Below are 25,943 nucleotides of genomic sequence, written 5' to 3' on the forward strand. Positions count from 1 at the left end.
GCTTTTGCCCTTCTGCTCTCTTAGCTTCTAGTCTCTACAGTGTTTTCTCCACTGTGGCTAACCTAGATAAAATTTCAGCATAGCAAGATTACATTCTTGCCATCTGTGGACTCCAAGTACACATTTATCCTTTTCCAGTGAGGAAAAGGTTTCCCTGGTAACTTGCCTTTCTAAGCCCGCTCCCGATAAGCAATTGGCTGAGTTTGACAGTTGTTTCTTTAGCAGTCTCTGTAAACTACTAGCAATTTTTTGAACAAGACTTCTTAAAGAGGTTCATGTCTTTTTTCCTGTTCTAGGCATTGGAATGAAGTACATTGGAACAGAATCATTTTATTATTTATATTTGTATTTTTAATAAAAATATGTAGGGATTTGCTCATATCAAGTGTTCCTGTTAATGTAACTAAATGTTGCTCATGGCTGATCTCTCAGGTATTATCAATCTACTTGGGAACCTAGTAATGTTCCCAAATTTTCTAAGGAATTAGAAAACACAGCATTCAGTACTTTTTATTAAATTGTATTCATATTTGTCTGAACAATTGAATTTAGATTTAAGTTTTCTCAGAATACATTGCTTAAAAATAAAGTTTTCAGAAACTTTAAATCTTAGAAAAATAATCTGGTATTTAAAATGAATACAAAACTGACAAAATCACTTAAGTGCAAAAGGATCATTTTAATGTGATTTGGGGAAGAATGAACAAAAATAAAAATATTTATTGAACTGTACCTTTTAATAATTCAGAGTACATTTGAGATAATTTCATACTCACTACATTCCAGAAGAACTCTCTATAGAAACACAGTAATGTTTTAAATTTATCCCCACAGTTGTCATAATTGTTTAACTAATAGGTAGAAAATGAAACCAAAGCATAAAAGTATAAAAATACAGACAATAAGTGCTATGGTATTAAGGGGACCAGTTTAAGAACTTTAGATGTTATAAGGTATGAAGATGATGATAGCAATTTCTCAGGGTGCACATTTCCTAGATTATGCTTTGTCTGTCTATTGTGTACCAAGGAATTTATGATCAACTTTTCTACATATTACATTTGGCTTTTCATTCCTTCATTCATTCAACAAATATTTACTGAGTATCAACCATTTTGCAGCTGCTTTGTTAGATATTGGATATATAAAGTTAGAATGAGAAAACAATCTTCCCGTATCTCTGGTATTGACAATTTAATGGAGTATAACAGAATGTTCATATGGGATTTTGTCCTGTTTTAAAAATCATTGGGGAAGCTCAAAACTATATACAAAGCATACCATAAGCTTAGAGAGTCACCAGGAGTTGAGGAGAGATACATACGTATTTTTAGGGACTGATGAGAGGCACTAATCCAAGATTTTTTTCTACCACATCCAATGCTCATTCTTGTGACAGTTTAAACACATACAAGACTGTGAGGTAAGAAAAAAAGAATAAAAAAAGAAAAAAGACAAGCCCAAAAAAAGTAAAAGAAAGAAAACTGTGAGACAGGAGAGCACATGGCCTTTTCAGAAGCCCAGTGTCCAAGCAGGAAGACTCCTCTTCCCTTCTCAACAGAAGCATACAGAAACGCTTCTCCTTCCAAACTCCACGGGGAATAGGAAGCTTCCTGAAGTTCACTTATGCACTAGTAGGATTTCTGCAAGAAAAGAAGAGTGTTTTGTTCTCTAGTTGTATACTTGTGGAACCAGCAGACTGACTAATCTGCCCCTTGGTCACCATGGGCTGAGAAAAGAGAAGAAAGACAAGGCTAAAAGAGAGGGAAGCAGTGGGACTGCCCTTATACACTTAAAGCTGGGGCAAGCAGACACCTCAGAGGTAGCTGAGTTTGAGCTATCTTGCAGGAACTTCTCCCAGGAGGGACCCCAGCAGCGAGATGCTGTGGAATAAGGAAGGAGCTGAGGGAAGGAGGAGGAGGAGGACAATACCAAGCCAGAGCAAGATCTCCTATATCAGATAATCAAGCAGGAAACTTGACCAGGGCCCTCCTGTGCTCCATGACAGAAATGACCAGTGTGAGCTAGAGACTTCTCATCAATTAACAAGTAACCACTCCTACTCCCAGTTCAGAAAGGAGAAGTTTGCCTGTTCCCTCTCCTTCCTCTCCACCTGCACCTAAGAGAGGATCTAGCACCTAGAAGATAAAGGGGGCTGGGGGAACTCTACTCCAAGCCACTGAAGACATGAAAATTCTAACTATCCTTTGAAGAGAAAAGAGAGCTTTAAATGGAGTTTGAGGCCAAAGCCATAAAATATATAAGGGTAAAGATTAAATATTGAAAGAGAGCTGCTCTAATAACTGAAAGAACCTGGAATATTAAAGAGCCCATTCATGATTCCAACAGGCAGAGTGAATGGCATTGCTTTTTCCAGAGTTTAGGCCACGTCACGACTAAAGCTAACAGTCACAGAAATAGAGATGAGCAGATGCATTGTTTTGAAAGATAGAGGCAGGCCTGGACCCCAAAAAAGGGATCTGAACTGAAGGTACACACTTGGAAGCTCCAAGCTCTTCAAAATAATAACATTGATAAATAATGATATTATCAAAATATAATATTATTAACAATAACAGTTAACATCTATTAATCTCTTACTACTTGACTAGTACTTTACTGAGAGTTTTATATGAATTATATAATTTAATCTTTCATACAATCTTATGAGGTGGGTCTGAAAAACCAACCACTTTGGGCCTATTTTACTTAGAAGGAAAGTGAAAATTTCCTAGCTGGTGAATAACAGAACAGGTATCTAAAATAGTTCTGACTACAATGGCCACATGCTCAATCCAATTTCTTTAACTACCTTCTTAACATTTTCTCTTTTTTCTTTTTTTTCCTTAACTGGGTTTGTATTAGGGAAGAGAAGTGAAGGACATGCTAAATTTATTCATTTTGTTTTATTTTTTCTTCCAACTTCTATTTTAGGTTCAGGAGGTACATGTGTGGGTTTGTTATACAGGTAAATTGTGTGTCGCAGGGATGTGATATACAGATTAGTTCATCACCCAGCTACTAAGCGTAATACTTGACAAGTAGTTTTTCAATTTTTACTTGCCTCCCACTCTCCACCCTCATGTAGACCCCAGTGCCTATTGTTCCCTTCTTAGTTGCTTTGTTAGATTGTGTATTCAACATTTAGCTCCTACTTATAAGTGAGAACATGTAGTATTTTGTTTTCTGTTCCTGCATTAATTTGCTTAGGATAATGGTCTCTGGCTCCACCCATGTTTCTGCAAAGGACATAATCTCATCCTTCTTTATGGATGTGTAGTATTCTATGATTTTATGTACCACATTTTCTTTATCCAGTTCATTATTGTTGGACATTTAGGTTCAATCCATTTCTTTGCTACTGTAAATAGTGCTGTAATGAACAATACGCATTCTTGTGTCTTCATGGGAGAATGATTTACATTCCCTTAGGTATATAACCTATAAGGGATTGCTGGGTCAATTGTTAGGTTCTTTGAGAAATTTCCAAACTGCATTCCACAGTGGCTGAACTAGCTTACACTCCCACCAGCAGTGTATAAGTATTCCCTTTTCTCCACAATCTTGCCAGTATCTGTTATTTTTTTACTTTTTAATCTGACTTGTCTGAGATGGTATCTCATTGTGGTTTTTATTTGCATTTCTCCAGTGACTAGTGATGTTGAGCATTTTTCCATATGCTTGCTGGCCATGTGTATGTATTCTTTTGGGAAGTATCTGTTCACATCCTTTGCCCATTTTGTAATGCGGTTGCTTATTTTTTGCTTGTTTTAAGTTCCTTATAGATTCTGGACATTAGAACTTTGTTGAATGCATAGTTTGCAAATATTTTGTACCAGTCTATAGATTATCTGATCACTCTTGATAGTTTCTTTTACTATGCAGAAGTTCTTTCTTTTAATTAGGTGCTATTTGTCAATTTTTGTTTTCATTGCAATTGCTTTTGTCATCTTCATCATGAACTTTTTGCCAATGTTTATGTCCAGAATGGTATTTCCTAGGTTTTCTTCCAGTGTTTTTTATGGTTTTTGAATTTACATTTAAGTCTTTAATCTATCTTGAGTTGATTTTTGCATATAATGAAGGAAGGGGTCCAGTTTCTATAATCTGCATGTGGCTAGCCAGTTAGCATGGCACCATTTATTGAATAGAGAGTCCTTTCTCCATTACTTGTTTTTGTTGACTTCATCGAAAATCAGACGATTGTAGGTATGTGGCTTTATTTCTGGGTTCTCTAACCTGTTGCATTGGTCCGTGTTTGTTTTTGTACAAGTACCATGCTGTCTTGGTTACTGTAGCCTTGTAGTGTAGTTTGAAGTCAGGTAGTGTGGTACCTCTGGCTTTATTCTTTTTGCTTAGGATTGCATTGGCTATTCCGGATCTTTTTTGGCTCCATATGAATTTTAGAAGAGTTATTTCTAATTCTGTGTAAATGTCATTAGTAGTTTGCTAGAAATAGCATGAAATCTGTAAATTGCTTAGGGCAGTGTGACCATTTTAACAATGTTTATTCTACCTATTCATGAGCATGAAACATTTTTTCCATTTTTTGTGTGGTCTCCGATTTCTTTTAGCAATATTTTATAATTCTTATTGTAGAAATCTTTCACCTCACTAGTTAGTTGTATTCCTAGGTACTTTATTTTTTGTAGCTCTTGTGAATGGGATTGCATTCTTGATTTGGCTCTCAGCTTGCATATTATTGCTGTAAAGGAATGCTACTGATTTTTGTATCCTGAAACTTTACTAAAGTTGTTTGTCAAGAATAGGAGTCTTTTGGAGGGTCTTTAGGTTTACTAAGTATACAGAGACAATTTAACATCCTTTTTTCTTATTTGGATAATTTTTTTTGTCTTGCCTGATTGTTCTGTCTAGGACTTCCAGTACTATGTTGAATAGGAGTGGTGAGAATGGGCATCCTTGTCTTTTCTGGTTCTAAGATAAATGCTTCCAGCTTTTGCCCGTTCAATATGATGTTGGCTGGGGGTTTGTCATGGATAGTTCTTATCATTTTGAGGTATATTCATTCAATGCCTAGTTTATTGAGAGTTTTTATCATGAAGGGATGTAAAATTTTATAGAAAGCCTTTTCTTCATCTATTGAGATAATCATGTGATTTTGGTTTTTGTTTCTGTTTATGTGGTGAATCACATTTATTTATTTGTGTATATTAAATGAACTTTGCATCCCAGGAATAAAGCCTACGTGATCATGGTGGATTACTTTTTTGATATGCTGCTGGATTTTATTTGCTAGTATTTTGTTGAGGATTTTTGTACTTATGTTCATCAAATATATTGGCCCCAAGTTTTCTTTTGTTGATGTTGTTGTGTCTTTGCCAGGTTTTGGTATCAGAATGATGCTGACCTCATAGAATGAGTTAGGAAAGAGTCCTTTCTCCTCAAATTTTTGGAATATTTTTAGTAGGATTGGCACCAGTTCTTCTTTATACATCTGGTAGAATTCAGCTGTGAATCTGTCTGGGTCAGGGCTTTTTGTGTCGGTATGCTTTTCATTACTGATTCAATTTCAGAACTTGTTATTGGTCTGTTCAGACTGTCAATTTCCTTCTGGTTCAATCTTTGGAGGTTGTATGTTTCCAGGGACTTATTAATTTCTTCTAAGCTTTCTAGTTTGTGTGCAAAGAGGTATCTGTAACAGTGACTGAGGTTTGTTTTTTTTTTTTAATTTCTGTGGGGTTTGACAGTAATGTCTCCTTTGTCATTTCTGATAGTGTTTATTTAGATCATCTTTTTTTCAATTTAGCTCTGATGTTGGTTATTTTTCTTCTAGCTAGCTTTGAGGTCGATTTGTCTTGTTTTTCTAGTTTCTCTAGGTGTGGTATTAGGTTGTTAGTTTGAGATTGCACTTGACTTTTCTATTAACACTGTTTTAGCTGTGCCCCAGAGATGTTTTTCTTTTTTTTTTTTTAGACAGAGTCTCGTCCTGTCACCCAGACTGAAATGCAGTGGTGTGATCTCAGCTCACTGCAACCTTTGCCTCCCGGGTTCAAGAAATTCTCATGCCCCAGCCTCTTGAGTAGCTGAGATTATAGGCATGTGCCACCACACAGAGTTAATTTTTGTATTTTTAGTAGAGATTGAGTTTCACCATGTTGCCACAGCTAGTTTCAAACTCCTGGCCTCAAGTGATCTGCCCTTCTTGGTCTCCCAAACTGCTGGGATTACAGGCATGAGCCACTACACCTAGACTATCCCAGAGATTGTTATATGTTGTATCTTTGTTTTCATTAGTTTCAAATAATGGCTTGATTTCTGCCTTCATTTAACTGTTTACCCAAAAGTCATCCAAGGGTAGGTTAATTTCAATGTAATTGTATGATTTTGAGAGATATTCTTGGTATTGACTTCTCTTTTTATTGCACTGTGGTCTAAGAGTGTGGTTGTTATGATTCTGGGTTTTTAAAATTTGTTGAGAATTATTTTATGGGTGACTGTGTGGCCAGTTTTAGAGTATGTGCCATGTGCAAATGAGAAGGATGTATATTCTATGGTTGTTTTGTGGAGTGTTCTGTAGATATCTGTTAGATCCATGTGGTGAAGTGTTGAATTCAGGTCCTGAATGTCGTTGTTAGTTTTCTGTCATGATGATCTATCTAGTTCTGTCAGTGAGGTGTTGAAGTCTCCCACACTTACTGTGTGATTAACTAAGTCTCCTTATAGGCATCTAAGAACTTTTTTTAATGAATCTAGGTGCTCCAGTGCCTGGTGCATATATAGTTAGAATAACGAAGTCTTCTTGTTGAATTAAACCCTTTATCATTATGTAATAACATTCTTTGTCTTTCTTGATTGCTGTTGGTTTAAAATCTGTTTGTCTGAAATTAGCTCCCTCTCTTTACTTTGAGCCTATGGGTGTCATTGCATGTGAGATGGGTCTCTTGAAGACAGCATACAATTGGGTCTTGCTTCTTTATCTAGCTTGCTATTCTGTGCCTTTTAATTGGGGTATTTAGCTCATTTACATTCAAGGCTAATATTGATATGTGTGGATTTGGTCCTGTCAACAGGTTGTTAGCTGGTTGTTGTGCAGAATTGATTGTATAGTTGCTTTACAGTGTCAATAGTCTATATACTTGAGTGTGCTTTTGTGATGGCCAGCAACAGTCTTTCATTTCCATGTTTAGCACTCCCTTAAGGACCTCTTGTAAGGCTGGTCTGGTGGTAACAAATTCTCTTAGCATTTGCTTGTCTAAAAAGAAAGTTATTTCTCTTCTGCTTATAAGGCTTAATTTGGCTGAATACAAAATTCTTGATTAGAATTTCTACTTTTAAGAATGCTGAATGTAGGCCCTCAGTCTCCTCTGGCTTGTAGAATTTCTGCTGAAAGGTCCATTGTTAGCCTGATGGGGTTTCCTTGCAGGTGACTTGCCCCGTCTCTTTAGCTGCCTTTATTATTTTTTCTTTCACATTGACCTTGGACAATCTGATGACTATGCATCTTGGGGATGGTTGTCTTGGATAGTATCTCACAGGGATTCTCTACATTTCCTGAATTTGTCAAACTCTCTAGAAAAGTTGGGGAAATTTTCTTTCTGTTCCTGTCTTTGAGGAACACCAATAAGACACACATTTGGTCTCACCAATAAGTCACACATTTGGTCTCTTTACATAATTCCATCTTTCTCAGTGGTTTGGTTGATTCTTTTTACCTTTTTTCTTTGTTTTTGTCTGACTGAGTTGATTTGAAGAACAAGTGTTTGAGCTCTCAGATTCTTTCCTCACTTTGGTCTATACTGCCATTAATATTTGTGATTGTATTATGAAATTCGTGTAGTGAGTTTTTCAGCTCTATCAGATCAGTTTGGTTCTTTCTTAAAATGGCTATTTTGTATTTCAGCTCTTGCATCATCTTATCCGTTTCCTTAGATTCCTTAGATTGGGTTTTGACTCTCTCCTTAATCTTGATGATCATCGTTTCTATCCAGATCCTGAATTCTATGTCTGTCATTGCAGCCATCGTAGCCTGGTTAAGAGCCATAGCTGAGGAACTAGTGCAATCACCTGGAAGTAAGAAGATACACTGGCTTTTTGAGTTGCCAGAGTTTTTGTGCTGGTTCTTTCTCATCTGTGTAGCCTCGTGTTCCTTTAATCTTTGAAGCTGCTGTCCTTTGGGTGGGGTTTTTTGCTTTTATATTATTTGAGGCCCTTGAGGATTTGACTGTGGTATAAGCTAACTTCAGTTGACTGGCTTGTTTCTGATAGATTTTCAGGGGCTCAAGCCTCAACTCAACACTTCTGGGCTTCATACTCTAGCCCTAGGGGACTAGTATTAGGCCCACTGCTTTGTTCTTTGGCCCCTCAAGGTTAAGCACCTGCTGCACTGGAGGGGCTCAGGTATTCCTGGTCTGCTGACAAAAACACTCCAATGGGAGGTGCCAGCCAAAGCTTTCCATTGGCACAGTGGCAGGGCAGCAGCATCTGCACCCAACTGTACATGACAACATAGCAGCACTTGAACATTTTCAACAGTATGAAACTAAATATTATCGTCAGGACATAAATAAAGTAAAAAGAAAGACAAACTCCAAAAAACACTTAAAGCAGAGAAGCCAGGAAGATGGGTGGAAAATCAAGAGGGGTTAATTTAGATATTTTGTAAGATGAGGCTAGCATGATGATTACAGAGATATAAAAGGCTTCTTTTTTATCTCAACTATTGTTGAGAGCCCAATTTAGGCTGAAAATAATGAATTCATAATATCACATTCCTTTGCTGGTGGTTCATATGTTTTCACAGGTAAAATGCTTGTTTTCTTTACAAAATAACACTTCATTTAACAGTTCTATTTTCTATTATTTGATAACTGCTGCATAAAGAAAAGTGCATAATTGATCATTTCATCAGATGTATATAACTATACGGAAAAGGTATAGCTAGTGGATGGGTATATATGCCTTTTTAAAAATTGAACACATTTTGTAGAACACATTCTTTAAACATGATTATTTTCATGGATTGAAGAACATTCTCTGTTTACAGTTTGATGCAGAAACTGAATTAAGACTGTTGTGGTTCATTTTTTAACTAAATATCCAAAGCTATTGCATTCACTATCCCTCTTAATTTATATAGCCACACTTCATTTCACTGACATTGCTCAGGAGCAAGGTGCTCAACATCAATCAATTTTTCAGGTAGCTGAAACTTACCCACTATATGAGTGAACTGACTTTATTTTAATGAATTTGGTGGAAATCTAAAATATATCATACACTTTCAGTCCTTCTTACAGAAAGTATATTATATAAAATTTATCTTTTTCCTGATGGTCTTGAATCGTTCTTATAAACTTCAGTGTTTGCGTTGTGCTATGATGTTTATAAACTTCAGTGTTTGCGTTGCGCTATGATGTAGCAATGCCCTGAGGGGCAAGTCATGTGGAGTTGTTTACCTTTAGACATAGATCACATCATGATTGGCATAATTATTCTGAATAAAACAAAGCAAAACTAAGAATGCCATGTGCTTTGAATCTAGCCATATGTGGTTTAAAATATTGGGTCGCTCATTTAAGGTCAGGATTACTCTTTAGGTAAGTTAGTAACCACTAATAATTCTTTGTTTTCCTATTAGTAACATGGGCATAGAAATAAAAGATAATATTTAATGTGTACTAATTGTCAGATACTATACTACAGCATTGACTCCACAATGTTGAGAAATAGTATAGTGAGATTAAAACTCAGACTTTGGAGTCAGACCACTTCCTATCTCTGTGTCCATATACAGATTATTTAACTTTCCATGTCTTATTTTCCTCACTGGTAAAAATGAGATCATAAAAATACCTTCCTTGTGGAGTTATTGTTAGAGTTGATGTATTTGTTAACACTTAGAGGAGTGCCAAGATTGTAGTAAGCATTGAGTAAGTGATAATGATGATGATCTCATTTTATCCTCATAGCAGTCCTGAGAGTTCGTTAATATTATGACCTCCTTACCTAGAAATAAGGAAACTAAGGCTTAGAGATGTTAAGCAACTTTTGAAGGTCACAGCACTAGTAACAAAGTACTGATTCCAGATCCAAGGACTCATAGACCACTAAGAGGACAATCCAAGATGTATTGCTCACACTGTCAGAGATGGCTTTGTTGTTCTTCAGGGTACAACCTGCACAGCTCTGTGAAACAGCCCTGCCGCTAAGATAGGCTGCCTCCCTATTTCATGCAACATTTTTTGAAGGTTAACTGAAACAAAGTATATAGAGGCAGCCAACACAGTTTCTTGTATACAGACTTAATAAATGGCAGGTGCTTTTCACCTCTTCGTACTTCAGTTTTGTTTAACCCTTTTGACTGCATCCAATCTGGTACATTCTGCACCTAACCAGAAATGAGATAATTTGTCAATTCAATAATTAACTATAAGCTACTTTTAGGCCTGAAAAATATACTCTTATCTTCTTTTAGAAAAAGTTTAAGGATATTTTGAAAGATGTTTTATTCTGGGTGTGATAGGCAACTTCCAAAACAACCCCCAGTGATCCTCACCTCCTGTTGTTTATTCCCTTGGGTGATGTCTTTTTTTTTTTTTTTTTTTTTTTTTTTTTTTTTTTTTTTTTTTTTAAGTATAGGCTGAACCTAGTGACTTGCTTCTGACAAATATAATACGGCAAAAGTGATGGATGACACTTCTGAGATTAGGTTATAAAACTATGACTCCTTGCTTGCTTGCACTCTCTCTTGCATACTTTTACTTGCTTACCTGGGTGAAGCCAACTGCCCCGTTGTGGGCTGTCCTATGGAGAGGCACACCTGATAAAAGCTGTAGGTGGTCTCCAAACAATAGCGGCAAAGAACTAAGGGCTTCAGTCCAAGAACTTGCAAGGAACTGAATCTTGCCAACAACTACCTGAGTGTGCCTGGGAGCAGATGCAACCCAGACAAACCTTGTGATGACTACAGCCTCAAGGTTGATGAAAGCATTGTTAGTCAGAGGACCCAGCTAATCCAGGTCCAAATTCCTGGCCCATAGAAAATGCCAACTAATAAATGGTTTTTTAGATCACTGAATTCTGGGGTAATTTATTATGTAGCAATAGAAAAGTAATACACTGGGGCTTTTTCTACTTAGTCTCAAATCTCTGCTTGTCTTTTATATGGTTAACCAGGATCACACTACTAAAAAGAGACATGGTACCAGCAATAATTTCTAACATAACTTTTGCCACACAATATCGTCATTTTCTGATTCCTTTCTTGCCCGTCATGCTAGGCGGTGAGCTCCTTGATGGCTGAAACTGTATGTTTTATCTCTATTTTATAAAACTACGACACTTGTTATCTACTAATTGAAATATCTGGAGCCAAAGATGAAGTACAAACTCAAAAGAAGCAAAAGTGTGGGAGGATATGGGGAGAAAGAAGAAAAGACTATAATTCAAGAAGGGATTTCTAATTTTTAAATCCTAAAGAAAACAAACCAGAAGGAGAATAAAGTGTGAAATGTGACAGTAATTTTGCTTGGCACACAAGCCATTTTTAATTAGCCTAGGAGTAGTACCTTATGATAGGCAATAACCACATGTGGAAGAATTAGTGGTGGGCAAAGCTCCCTCCTTGCTTTTGAGAAACATCTAGAGTTAATTGCTAACAACCTAACCCCTCTCTAACACTTCCTGGCCTCAGAAATGACAGCCCGGGACCAGAGCATTACATCTAGTTCTATTTCCAGACACATCATGGCAAAAGGATGGGGAAAACACCTCGACACATCACTTAGATCTGGTTGCTGGTCAACAAAACAAATTGTCTATATGGAGTCTCATGAGGAGAACTTTAAAAAGCTAATATTGCATTGCCTTAAGAAAAGCCACTTGCAGGCCAAGTGTTGTGGCTCACTTCTGTAATCACAGCACTTTGGGAGGCTGAGACAGGTGGATCACTTGAGGTCAGGGGTTCAAGAACAGACTGGCCAACATGGTGAAATGCCCATCTTTACTAAAAACACAAAAATTAGCCAGGTATGGTGGCTTGCACCTGTGGTCCCAGTTACTCAGGAGGCTGAGGCAGGAGAATCGCTTGAACCCAGGAAGCCAAGATTGCAGTGAGCCAAGATCATACCACTGTACCACTCCAGCCTGGGCGACAGAGTGAGACTCTGTCTTTAAAAAAAAAAAAAAAAAAAAAAAAAAAAAAAAAAAAAAAGGCCAGGCGCAGTGGCTCAAGCCTGTAATCCCAGCACTTTGGGAGGCCGAGACGGGTGGATCACGAGGTCAGGAGATCGAGACCATCCTGGCTAACACGGTGAAACCCCGTCTCTACTAAAAAATACAAAAAAACTAGCCGGGCAAGGCGGCTGGCGCCTGTAGTCCCAGCTACTCGGGAGGCTGAGGCAGGAGAATGGCATAAACCTGGGAGGCCGAGCTTGCAGTGAGCTGAGATCCAGCCACTGCACTCCAGCCCAGGCGACAGAGTGAGATTCCGTCTCAAAAAAAAAAAAAAAAAAAAAAGGGAAAATACTTGCTTAGTATACTTTATCTGACCAAGTTGACCTGATCTTTGATAAGAATTCATTTTTCCCTAATTTCTTGGGATTTGGTCATAATTGGGTTTTGTATAATTACTCTAATAGCTTAACTAGTTTGTGCTTTTAAATTAATAATAAAATTATTAGAATTATCCATATTTTTCTAGTCTATTCCTTGTTACTTATATTATCAGGGACAAAATAGGAAAGAGAAGACATCCTATGGACCAGAACACAGGGGATTTGGCCTGAAGTCCCAGATATCCAGCTAATCAAATGTATCCTTAGATGATATTTAAGTTCTTCATGGCTTAGTTTCTTTATTAATCCAATTATTATGGAAACTGCTATAGAAATTTTGTTGGGATAAAGTGAGATGCTCAAGGTGAAAAGCCTTTGACAAGGTTAAATGAGTTGGTCAATACAAATTAAAACATAGATGTCAATCTGTATCTATTACATCCCTCCAGAAAGAACTAACCTTCTATAAGAAATTTTCTTTAATTCTAGCTTCATCAGCAATCTCCTTTCCCTAGAGTTCTTCTGTACTTTTTGCAAGTTTTATATTATCATGTGCTTATTTCTAATTATAATAATTTTCATTTAAGTTGACAGTACGAAAGTCAAAAATATTGTAAGATAAATATCAAAGTGAACTTCCACTTGCCCATTAGCACCAAACCAAATTAAACATGTGCCCTTGTGTAATTTTTTAACATCTCCAATAACTTGATTAAATATTATACATCTAGAATATTCCACAACACCTACTTCCACCACCAGCAACAGTCGGCCACTGCCTTCAGAATCACATTTTTCAGGATGCCTTATACGATTATTCTAGGATATACAAAGTATTATTTCCAGGAAGTTGGAGTTTATAGAGAACCAAACCTCCCAGTTTTAGGAAAACCTATGCCTGAGACAAGGCCCCTTAAAAAGAATTTTTTTTTAAATCTTCATTTTGGTCCTAAGAAGCCCAGGTTACTCTCTCCAACTTTACCTGAGATCTGATTGGAACCAGGCCGTAGTACACCCTTTCAACACACAATTCCAGTACTTATGCCTATAATTCTAGGTAAACATCAAGACAGACACTTTGTTTGCTACTCCCAGGCCAGTGAGGTAAGCCTTGCTGGATTAGAAAGCCCAATACCAGCATGCCTTGTTCTGCTGCTGCTGTAAGAGGAGCTCCTCTCCTCACCATTTCTCCAAAACTCATCTCCCTGGCATCTAGGGAGTTCCTCCGCATTTGGCACAGGTAAACTGGTTATACATGTGTCATAACATAATTCTTAGTTGATTAATATATATCTCTATTTTTTCTTAGGTTTTCTACTCTCACTGCTCCATTGTACCAGATTCACTTTTCCTTGTCTTTGGGAGACTGGAGTAATGGGAAGGAAGGTGAAGAGGAGGGGTTCACTGTCTCCACAAGAGAACCTATCTGAGGGTCCTACCTGAACAAGAACATTATAGAGATGCTCAATCACCATGTCACCATGGGGTTGGTTAGCACTGCAGTCTCTCAGTTATAGTCATGGTGCCCTATTCTGGAGTTATTTCTGTGGCATGAAGGCATCTGCCAATGCCTTCCAAACCACCCAAACTTCCAGGGTAAGCATTCTTATTTCCCAGGGTACACCAGTTATTCCTCACCATTATTCTGAATTTTAGAGAGTATATAGTCAAGAGCCCTAAACTGTGCTCTTTTATAAGCAGGAAGCTAGTCCTAGACCAAACATCACTTTCCATTCAGCTAATGTTAAGTTTCCTCTTATGTGCATGCTGTGCATGCCATTATCAAAGCACCAAACACAGCATTGTATTGAAGTTATCCCACTTTTTTGTTAAAGTGTACATTCCTTACAGACAACCATCAGATCACAGCATTTTTTTAGAGCTATATGTCTGCATATGTCTTTTGAATTGAATTGCATTAAGTCAGGGATGTGATCCTAGGAAATTCTGAATCTCTGAGTTCTCTTTGCTGTATTTTATATTATCAACATAGAAAATGTTCCTAAAAACCTCATAATAAAAATTTTAAGCAATTTTCAACATGAATTTCTAGAACATTGAACTTATAATTGTAAAAGTTTTTCTTATTCTTTAGTATTGCTGTCATTAAATTTTTCAAAAATATGTATGTCTCAATATCAATGTATATTCATATTCTAATTATATGACTTAAGTCAATGTTGCTTTATTCAACTACCACAATAAGATTCTGTCACTATTATAAAAAATCCAATACTTTTCATTTTAAAATAAATATAGTAGTACAAAATAGTATTATAAAAGATTATGGATGCTTGGATAAGCAGTGGTTAGGAAGTAGAAAATCATCATATTTCCTATATTGATCATGATTTAAAGACATAATAAAATCTTAAAATTAAGCAACTGAGTAATTGAGTAACAGAATAGAAATTGCTTTCAGTGAAAAAGCTAGTCCATCATTTTCACTTTTAGATCACTAATTATAGAGTATTCTTACTTACTGTTTTCTATTAGGAATAGATGGTTTCATGGTAATAAAGGCAACGTAAATTTAGCTCTTTATGATTCCTTATGACCTCTCGATTTTAAAGTTGACAAATCTCCTTAGATTATAATGTTCTGTAAAATATTCCATGTATATAGGAGTCAAATGCTATCCAATGTATTTATCTCTTCAAAATTGCCCCAAACTACCCACTCAATCACAAATACCACAAATAACGTATAGGGGTACGATCTTTATTTTCTTTAGTATGATAGTACAATCTCACTCTCTTTAAAGTGGCAGATAATTTTGCCTTTTGTGAAAAAGCACAGTATTGCAGTTCATGTCATGTTTCATCACTTATTCTACAGCATTTATTGATAGACACAATATGGCCTTTCATGGAAAATACAGTCCAATGGGCATATATTAACACTCGAGCACACTGTATTCTTGAGACTGTGTCCATTCAAGCACAATCTGGGCAACGTGAGTAGTTCTTCTTTAAGTACTCCATTTAATATAAGCCCACCGACTCATACATTTTGTAATACCCAGGTTCTCCATCAGAGCATCTAGGACCCCATGTGCTGTCACTCACAGAAGTCTGAAGTTCACCTGCAAATAACCTGAAATAAATTATCATGATCCCAAATACTCTTGTCCATGATTACAAAAATATTTAGTTATACCACCACCTTTCATTCTTGCTCTTTCTCTCTTGAAGACTTTGGACCCTATAGGCTGGTCTACACTCCATTCATCACCATTGGCCAGCCAAATAAGATTGTTTTTCTCTTACTATATTATAGAAGAATATTCAGAAATTAACTTGAAGGCATGCACTCAGAAATGTAACTTCCAATGACAAGACAAGGAAAAGAAAACAAAAGTTATCTGAGAGCAAGCTAGCAGAGGAATTAAAATAATACATTATACACTTCAAAGCCATGGTGATTTGTCTGGAAAAGTGAGGATAAAATGGGTAATTAATCTAACAGAAATGGTGTTGATATTTCACAAGGGCAGAATGATCGCTGAAGAATAAGAAATGTGGAAGGAACCTAGAAATAAAATGGTAAGACAAGCAAATATGTAAATGGATCTGCTGTCAGACAAGATAACAGCGAAAGTAAGCTGTTAACAGATGCCATCAAGAAGTATTGTAATATGCTTGGCCTAGGAGACAATATACATATAAAATTATTTATTAGTAGTTGACAGTGATGTATGAGAACATTAACGTTTATGATTGATCACTGTTTTTATTTATTCGTATCTGATCAGAATTGTGTATTAATTAGAACCTCAGCATTATTTAACGTAGAGAAAAAGCATAAATTTTGCTGGGCACTCACTCTTTAGAAGAGACAAAATAACCTTGAAGTGGGACCATAAAGCATCACGATTTACAGGCTACAAGTCTCAGGAGAGCCTCTTATACAGAGTTCCTCACAAGGCAAAAAGCATTTCTAACACCTCTTCACTTGGTTGATTCCTACTTGGTGTTGAGTATTATTCTAAGCCTTCTTTGAGCTAAATGTCCCTCCAATATACCTCCACAAATTGTATACTTCTCTTATCAGAGCAACAATTAAATCTTATTGGCTTGTATTTCCTGCTAGACTGTAACTTGGAGTGAAACTGTATTTTGCTGACTAATATAGATCCAGATCTAACAAAGTTACCAGAACATAGTAGGCAGTCAACAAATATTTATTGAAGTAATGAAAGAACACTTAGATAGGAGTGATGACTTACAAAAGAGTCAAAAATATCTAGTTTTTAAACTAGATTTCTTTTAAGAAATTTGTCATTTCTTGATAGGCACTCCTAAAGAATCTTAAAGAGGGTTGATGTTATGGCCCCTAGGAAATGTATGCCTGTTAGAAGCTTAGGCTTCTAGGAAGTAGACATCCAACCTAATTACATTTTCATTATGGTGACAAAGGAAGGCAAATATGCTAGACTCATTTCTATCCAAGCCTGATTCTCAGAGTCTAGCAGTTCATTTTATAGTGTTCATGATACCATGTTTCCTATATTTAGAATTACTTCTAATAACTGAAACCCAGTAAGACTAAATTCTGCAGTGAAGATAAAATGACATTGAAAGTTCATGAGCTTTAAAGTGCCAACTACAATACAACCCCATTGCAATTGCTTGTGACTGTACCATAACCATGTTTTATGATGAGACAACCTATAAATAAGTTAGCATTTTGATCATTATTTGGTACATATGAACACTTTATTTTTCCCCTCTATTTTTTAATAGTTAACATATGCCTTGAATGGTAGTTTTTCAGTTATTAATAACTTCTTTTAATATAAAATTTAAAAAGATTTTTAGTCCTTGTATCTGATTATCCAAGAATTTCATTGTGGATAATTTTATTTTAAAATTTATTTTCAAGTTACAAAAATGAACATATCAATTTTAAGGAAAAATGAAACAAGTATAGTAACACACAAAATGTTATATATTACATTTAAATTTTTTAAAGAACAAACACTACTAAAATGGTTGGGATGATTTGATAGGGTATTTTTGTACTGTGGTGATTGTTTTTACTACATAGTGTTAACAGTTTGATTATTTCTACAGAAACACTGAAGCTTTTTTAAATTTTGAATTATTCGAATGCAAAGATCTACAAATAAGAATGTACAACAATGTAAAAATATTTTAAAAATCAATTACATACCGAGCCTGCAGCAAACACTATGAGAACTAAACAACAATGTGATGAAGATCATTTCTTTCAGGATAACAAAAAACAATTAGTTTAATATCTAGAAAAGGAATTTTACAAGAGAGAAATTCCATTTTCCCTCATAAAAAATATTGGCAAAAAAATTCATTTAAAAATTCTTAATTTGATAAGTTATGATATCCTCTCACTCAATAATCAAGTAACTATTTATTAGTAATTCACTATTGTACCTAATACAGGTGTAAAACCTGAACAGAATGCATCCAGTAGCTGTTTGAGAACTCTGAAAAGTAAGTGGCAAGGAGACTGGGAAGAAAATCAGAATTCAAAGTACCACTGAAAGGGCAGTGAGTTTTAACTTTTATTTTACTCTAGCATCTCTTGGCCTGGACTCAATTCAGCAGGAAATCTGGAAATAGAATTTGATTGTAAACAGATAAAGTGCTAGGAAAATTCCTCCAGTTCTGGCTTAAGAAGCTCAAGGAGTGGAAAAGCAATCTCCCAACACTCAGAGAATGCAGGAACTCCCTTTTTCTTTCTTGTTCTCCGTTCTCTCATGTCCCTGCCCCCAAGCAATCCAATAGTGGCTCAAAGACCATGGCTGAGGCAGCAATGGGAGGTACAAGAGCTGAAAACTCTAAGGGAGGAAAACTTTCATTTCCAGTCACAGGAGCTGTAATTAAAGCAAATAAGGTAATTTTCCCCCACCCCCTTTGAAATGGTTTGGCCCTGTGTCCCCACCCAAATTTCACATTGAATTGTAATCCCCACATGTCTAGGGAGGGACCTGTAATGCCACAGGTCAAGGGAGAGAGGTGATTGGATCGTGGGGGTGGTTCCCCCATGCTGTTCTCATGACAGTCAGTGAGTTCACAAGAGATCTGATGATTTTATATGTGTTTGGAAGTTCCTCCTTTGGTCTTCTCTCTCACCTGCCATGCTGTAGGAAACACCTGCCTCCCCTTCCACCAGAATTGTAAGTTTCCTGAGGCCTCCCCAGCCATGCTAAACTGTGAGTCAATTAAACCTCTTTTCTTTATAAATTACCCAGTCTCAGGCAGTCCTTTATAACAGTGAGAACATGGACTAACACATTCTTTTATTATCTTGTTGCTTTGTACCAGATGTGGAGAGAGTCACAAGAAGCATGTGGCAGAGTGGAGTAATAAAGATACAGTAAGAGGACTAATGAGGGGAGCCCCAGGAAACAGGAAAGTACAGGAAAGAGTGCAGATACAAAATCTTGAAATCTTGAAATAAAATACAATTGATATTTGAACAAAAGATTGAACTGCATGAGTCCACGTAGTGGATATTTTTCAATAAATACAGTCAGCCCTCTGTATTGGCGGGTTCCATATCCACAATCAAACATGAACTGAAAGTACAATATTCATGGAATGTGAAACCTGAGTATACAAAGGCAACCTTTTTGTATCTGAGTGTCCCACAGGGCTGACTGTGGAACTTGAGTATGCACAGATTTTGGTATCCACAGGGGGGTCTTAACCAATCCTCTGCAGATAGGGAGGAATGATTATAGAAAACATAAAGAAGAACCAGATGGATATTTTAGAACTAAAAGATACAATAACAAATTTTAAAACTTTGGCTCACTAGCAGAATAGAGAGGACAAAAAAAAAACTAATGAATTCGAAGATAGAGCAATAGAAATTATCGTTGTCCCCCCTTATGCAAGGTTTTGCTTACCCATGGTCAACTGCAATCTGAAATATTAAATAGAAATTCCAGAAGAAACAATACACAACTTTTAAAACATGTGTGGTTCTGAGCAGCACGATGAAATCTCACACCATCCCACTTTGTCCCAATCAGGACATGAAATCATCCCTTTATCAAAGCATATCCACACTGTGTATTACATGTGCCCATTAGTCTCTTAGTGGCCATATTTGTTGTCACATCAGCTGTTGTGGTATAGCAGAGCTTGTATTCAAGTAACCCTTATTTTACTTACTATTGTCCCCAAGGTACAAGTAGTGATGCCGGCAGGTACAAGTAGTGATGCCGGCAATTCAGATATGCAAAAGAGAAGCCATCAGGTGCTACTTTTAAGTGAAAATGTTGTTAAAAGAAAGACTTCAGTGGAATTAAATTTGAAAGAGTTTAATTGAGCAATTAATGCTTTACAAATTGGAAAGCATCCCAAGCCAGGGTATGCTCAGAGACTTCAGCATAGCCATGTGGTGGAAGAAGATTTATGAACAGAAAAAGGAAAGTAACCTACAGAAATCAGAAGTAAGGTGCAGAAACACCTGGATTAGTTACTGCTCGGTGTTTACCTTATGTGAACATGGTTTGAATAGCTGTCTGCATTTGATTGGCCAAAACTCAGTGATTGGCACAAGAATAGGCTATGGTCTGTTTACATCTCCGCTTGTTAATAGTTCACGATGTACAGAGAACCCTTTAGGCTGAACTTAGAATATGTAAGGATGTAGCTTTAGGCTAAACTTGATTTAATAAGGTGAAAGTTTTCGATTTAATAAAGAAATCAAATAAATCATATGTCGAGATTACTAAGATCTACAGTAAGAATGAATGTTCTATTTGTGAAATTGTAAAGAAGGAAAAGGAAATGTGCACATAGTCTACACAGGGTTTGATACTATCTGCCTTTCAAACAACCACGAGGGGTCTTGGAACGTAACCCCTGAGGATAAGGGGGAACTATGGTATATGACCTGAAAAGCAGGGGGAAAATAATTGAGAAAGTTAAACAGAACCTCAGGAACCTGTGGTGTAATAATGAAAGAACTAATATTTGTGTTATTTTAGTCACAGAGACAAAAAAGAATATGTTAACCTTTAAAACTTTGAAGAAATAAGGGCTGAAAGTAACCCAAATGTGAAGAAAAGGCATTAAGCTACAGATTCAAAAAATTCAGCAAACACAAACAGAAAAATAACAACAACAATGAAAAAATGCCCAGAGCCATCCTATTCCAACTGCTGAAAACTAGAGACAAAGAAAGTATCATGAAAAAAGCCAAAGAAAAATGATGTATTACTTATAGGGAAACATTTATTCTAATGACTGCAGCTGTTTCATTGAGGCCAGAAGGAAGTGAAACAACATTTATAAAGTGCTGAAAGAAAATAATTTTCAACCCAGAATTCCATATTCAGAGAAAATGTCTTTTAGGAATTAAGATAAAATATTCTCAGATGGATAATAAACTAAAAAATGTGTTGCCAGCAGATCTGTTCTACAAGAATCATTAAAGGAACTTCTTCAGACAGAAGGAAAATAATACCCAAAAGATGCCTGTAGCATCGAGAATGAAGGAAGAACAACAGAAATGTTAAGCATCTCAGTAAATATAACAAAGTCTATTTGTCTTCTGTAGTTGTTTAAAGTGTGTTTGATCTTTAAAAGCAAAAATTGTAACATTCTCTTGTGCATTTTGAATGTATGTAGATATAATACATTATGGTAAATACAACTGAAGAGGGAACTATATGGTGAAAAGGTAACTGGCTGTTTTATGCAGGATAAACTATAAGAAAACAAAAATAGATGTGGGAGCTACAATTACAATGTGACTGCCTACAGGAAAGTGATCTTTAAAGTCAGAAGCAAGAATTATCAGGAACAGATTTGAAGTGGTGTAAAGTGAAATACTTAATATAGCAAAGAAATTCTCAGAATCTGATCCATACTTACTATTACAGCTTCGCATCACTCTCCTTTTCCTTGTACTATACATTCTACTTATGCAAATTACCTGCAATTCTGTGTGTATTCTATAGTTACATGCCTCTATGACTCTTGTATAAGTTGCTTCTTCTTGTGAGATTGACCTCCTTCCTTCCTTTCTCCACCTGGCTAATTAAATTCATTCATCAAAATTAGTTCAGGTGTTTCCTCCTGACATAACTCCCTCCAAAGTCAGGTTTCATGACGTTCTTAAGCATTCCACATAGTTTATTACAGGGGCCATGGTGCTTAAAAAAATATACTATCTGTTCATTTGCCTTCATATTCAATTAATAAAGAAATCTGTGCCCAATATAAAAATTTCAAACAAGAGAATAAAATACATCTTACAGAAACAACGAATACAAATTTTACATGGAGTAAACATTTGCTTCATGTATCTTTGCCTCCCCCAAATGAGTGTGTGCTTATCCAGTTTTTTTTCTTTCTACTTAAATCCTTTCTCTGATGGAGCTTTTCGTTCCAGTGGGGGAAAACAGATTATGTAAAATATAAATATAATATGTTGATGCTGATAGTATCTAAGAAGAAAAATTAAACAGGATAATGGGACAAAGAAGGAGTAGGATTTATAATCATTCCAAAACAGTGTCCCTTTTGCCACATTCTGTCTTACATGTTATAAATCTTATAATGTGCAAAAACTGGAATATACTATTTAATTAGAATTTCTCTGATGATTAGTGTGTGCAGATATTTCATAGGTTAACTGACCATGCAGCTGCCAGTTTACATAATTATTTCATTCAACAGACCGTAAGCTCCTTGCAGCCAATAACTGCAAGTTTCATGTCCCTGGATCCTAGCATAGTACCTGGTATAAAGTAGGCTGAATGAATGTAAGAAACATTATATATGTTTGTGTGCATGGCATGTGCATGTATATGTGTGTGTGTGTGCGTGTGTACAAAGCAAAAGTTCTCTTAAATCAATGCATCATGAAAGCAATTTGAAAATAAATGAATATATTTAAAATAAATTTAGATTAGTTTAAAAAATGCATTTAATATGACCTCTAATACTTCTCCTAGTTAGTTGTACCTTGGTACCATTATTAGAATGATCTTAACTAATGTATTAAATTAAATGCCCAAAGGTAAAATTACTTTTATGAATAATGTTTAATGATCCTAAATTAAACATTTAGGATAATGTTTAATTATCCTAATATCATAGATTTTAGGATAATTTTCAAAACATATTTTTAAAACTTAGTATTTTAAAGTCACTGTTGAATAAGCATGTGTTCTGAAATTTGGTTAATTTATTACAAATTCCTGGAACTGGAAGAATCTTAGACATCTACTTTAACTCCTTCATTTTACAAACGACAAAATTAAGAACCAGGGAAGGGACTTGCCAAGGTCTCATAGCTAATTAATGGCAGAGCCAGGATTAGAATCAATATTCTTTGACTCCTTCCTAAAGCAGTGCTCATTCTAGCACAGTACAAAACCTTTCATAGATACAGTAAATTCTAAACTTATGAATGGATTGTACTTTAAATATTCATTTATGAATCGTTTGTGGCTTGAACTGGGAATTCATTTTACCCTGGAAATAATTCTTAAAATTTTACAGAATTTCTAATATAATACCCACATAAAGGAACTAATAATTTTTAATTCAACAGCCTGCACAGTGGGGAAGAATTAAAGTTAAAGGGAAGGCTAGTTTTATGTGAAAGTCCTTACACCTCATAGATGAAGTTTCATGAACACATGTTACTAATGATTCTTGCAGTTGAAAAATGCAGGATGACTTTCTAACCAGGTATTACTGTGATTCTAGAACACTTTCCCACCTTTAATATCCAACTTTGTAAGGATTAGATTATTTTTTCCCCTGTACTTAGAATATCTGCCAGATGTCTTGTAGTTGCCAGCCATCCTCAGCTGTGTGCCTTCCTGACTCCAAAACTTTTCTGTGGGAGCTGGAAAAACTTGCATTAAATATGACAGTTTCAACATACTCTCTGGCTTAAGTCCAACCAACACTGAGTGTCCAGGGGAACTAAATGTTCTTATTATCTTAAGTAATGTAGGCCTACCCTAGATATGGCAGCAATGTGACTATCTCCCTAAATTCATAGGAAGTATGTAAGAGGGATGAAAGACCTAAGAAAAATCTGGGTATTGTAAGGGAAATGGATGCTGAGTGATCAATCAATAAATGTCCACTACAGCAGGAGAGAATGTTCCTTGTTCTATGAATTTTCTTCTAGACACAGGGTCATTTTCAGATTTCACGGCAGTCTTTCCTCAACACGAAATTCACAAACTACCTCCTCCTCTACAAATCTCCTTCTACCAGTCATTTTCATACCCTGAGTTTATCAGGTTTCCCATGTACACACTATAGTTACAAAGCAGTCAGCCAAATAATTTTCTGCTTTGTAAATTAACATAAACATAATGCATATATACGTACTGTGTCTTAGACCTGTATAATTGTATAGCTAAAGACCGACTGATTTTTAATAAATCACTTTTATTGAAAAACATAAAAAATTACATTAAACAAGGGCAAATCCAGACATTTGATGTTAAATATATTAAAATATATTTTATTTAATTTATTAATATATTAAATATTAAAGTTTAATATATTAAAATAACATTTTTCATGTATATTAACTGAAATTCATTAACTGAAATTCATAGCTTATCTCCCTGCAGATAAGCTCTGACTAAGCAAAGTTAAAAGAGAATAAAAAGTTGGCATTAGATTTCAAAGAAAAGTAGAAGACTATAAAGTTACATATGATATGAAGCCTAGAATTTCCTACAGCTACATCCCGTACTTTCATCTCTCTGCAGAAAAGACAAAAGATAAAGAAAAGCAAAAAGCAGACAGAATGAAGGAAGATATAAGAGGAAACTACTGCATGTGAATGATTATAATGGAAAAACTAAAACTCTGTATTAACCGTGGAATATAATTTACAAAATGGCGTTACTTTTATTATCATGCACTAAATACACACACACACACAAATAAGAATTATTCAGAGTGAAGAAATTCAAGGGAAGCTAAAAATAATAATATTCAAGTATAGTAAAACCCAGGCAAAACAAAATTAAGAAGTGCTTAATTAAAAACATTTTCACATAACTTTTAATACACATATTAAGCATTAACAGGACATCAAAGGAAGTGATTTATTTTAGGAGGATTTTCAGCAATTATGTTGAAACCAATAGTATTTTCATTAAACAGAAAATTCTGATTAACTAGTATACCTCATACACACTTAAGTATTATTTTAACCTGAATTTCAAATATATACATATATGATATATAGAAGTAGATATATGGATATATAGTCAGGATGCTTAAACAGTCTTTTCACAGAGAATAAACTCTAAAATGCAGTATTTACATTTGGAAAGTCTAAGATATTGGTATTCATCTTTTAAAAACAGTTTGAATTCCCTATCTCTGAAGACTTCTAAATGGGGTATGAGTTAAAAGTAGTCAAGCTTAAGTGAGTACATTGATGTGCTACTACAGAGAACTCCAAAGACAGTCCACTAAAGATCTAATATGCAAAAAGCTCAGCCTGGTGCTTTGGATTCATTTCTGTCTATTCTTACAGTTGCTAGTCAGACCCCAACAGCCAAAATGGTGAAGCATATTGAGAACAAGTATGCTTTTCAGTAGGCCTTGGACAACCCAGGAGATAAACCTATAGTAGTTGATTTCTCAGCCATGTGTTGCAAGCTTTACAAAATAATTGAGACTTTCATTCCCTCTCTGCAAAGTATTCCAAGATGGTGTTGCTTGAAGTAGACATAGAAGACTGTCAGGAAGTTGCTTCAGAGTGTGAAGTTAAATGCATGCCAACCTTTGAGTTTTATTTTAAAGGACAAAAAGTGTGTAAATTTTCTAATAAGAAAAAGTTTGAAGTCACTATTAATAAATTAACCTAGTCATGTTTTCTATTTCTTTTTTGTTTATACAGGGTCTCACTCTCACCCAGGCTGAAGTACACTGGTGCAACCATGGCTCACTGCAGCCTCCTCCTCCTGGATTCAGGTGATACTCCCACCTCAGCCTCCCAGGTAACTGGAACTACAGGCATGTGCCACCACACCTGGCTACTTTTTTGTATTTTTTGGAGCAATGGGGTTTCTCCATGTTGCCCAGACTAGTCTCAAACTCCTGGGCTCAAGGAATCTGTCTGCCTTGGCCTCCCAAAGTGCTGGAATTATTTTGTCTTAATACTTTGTGGTGTGAGCCACTGCACCCAACCCTAATTATGTTTTCTGAAAACATAACCAGCCATTAGCTCCCTAAAACTTGTAATGTTTTATTTACAGGAAGTATGAACTATGGAGATCCAGCTGCCTTCTGATTATGAATAAGAATAAAATATTAATTCTACTTCTAAGAAAATAATGTGCAATTATGTGAAAGCATTCATATAAACCAAGGGAGAAAAGTGAAAAGTAATTTTCTGTGTTGTCCCATATGTGAGTGAGGTTTCTTAGGTTCATCA

At 35.7% G+C, this 25,943-nt stretch overlaps 1 long non-coding RNA gene across 1 annotated transcript in view; it reads right to left on the reverse strand.

The window, feature by feature from the left end:
* Positions 1 to 659: 659 nt before the first annotated feature.
* Positions 660 to 25,943, reverse strand: part of LOC115892397 — a 38,964-nt gene continuing 13,680 nt past the window's right edge. The window contains exons 2-3 of the long non-coding RNA XR_004052288.1: positions 9,814 to 9,966; positions 660 to 1,643 (exon numbers count right to left, since the gene is read on the reverse strand). This is a non-coding gene — a long non-coding RNA (uncharacterized LOC115892397). The remainder of the gene's footprint in view (positions 1,644 to 9,813; positions 9,967 to 25,943) is intronic.

This window comes from Rhinopithecus roxellana, chromosome 12, assembly GCF_007565055.1.
Source record: "Rhinopithecus roxellana isolate Shanxi Qingling chromosome 12, ASM756505v1, whole genome shotgun sequence".
Classification (NCBI taxonomy): domain Eukaryota; kingdom Metazoa; phylum Chordata; class Mammalia; order Primates; family Cercopithecidae; genus Rhinopithecus; species Rhinopithecus roxellana.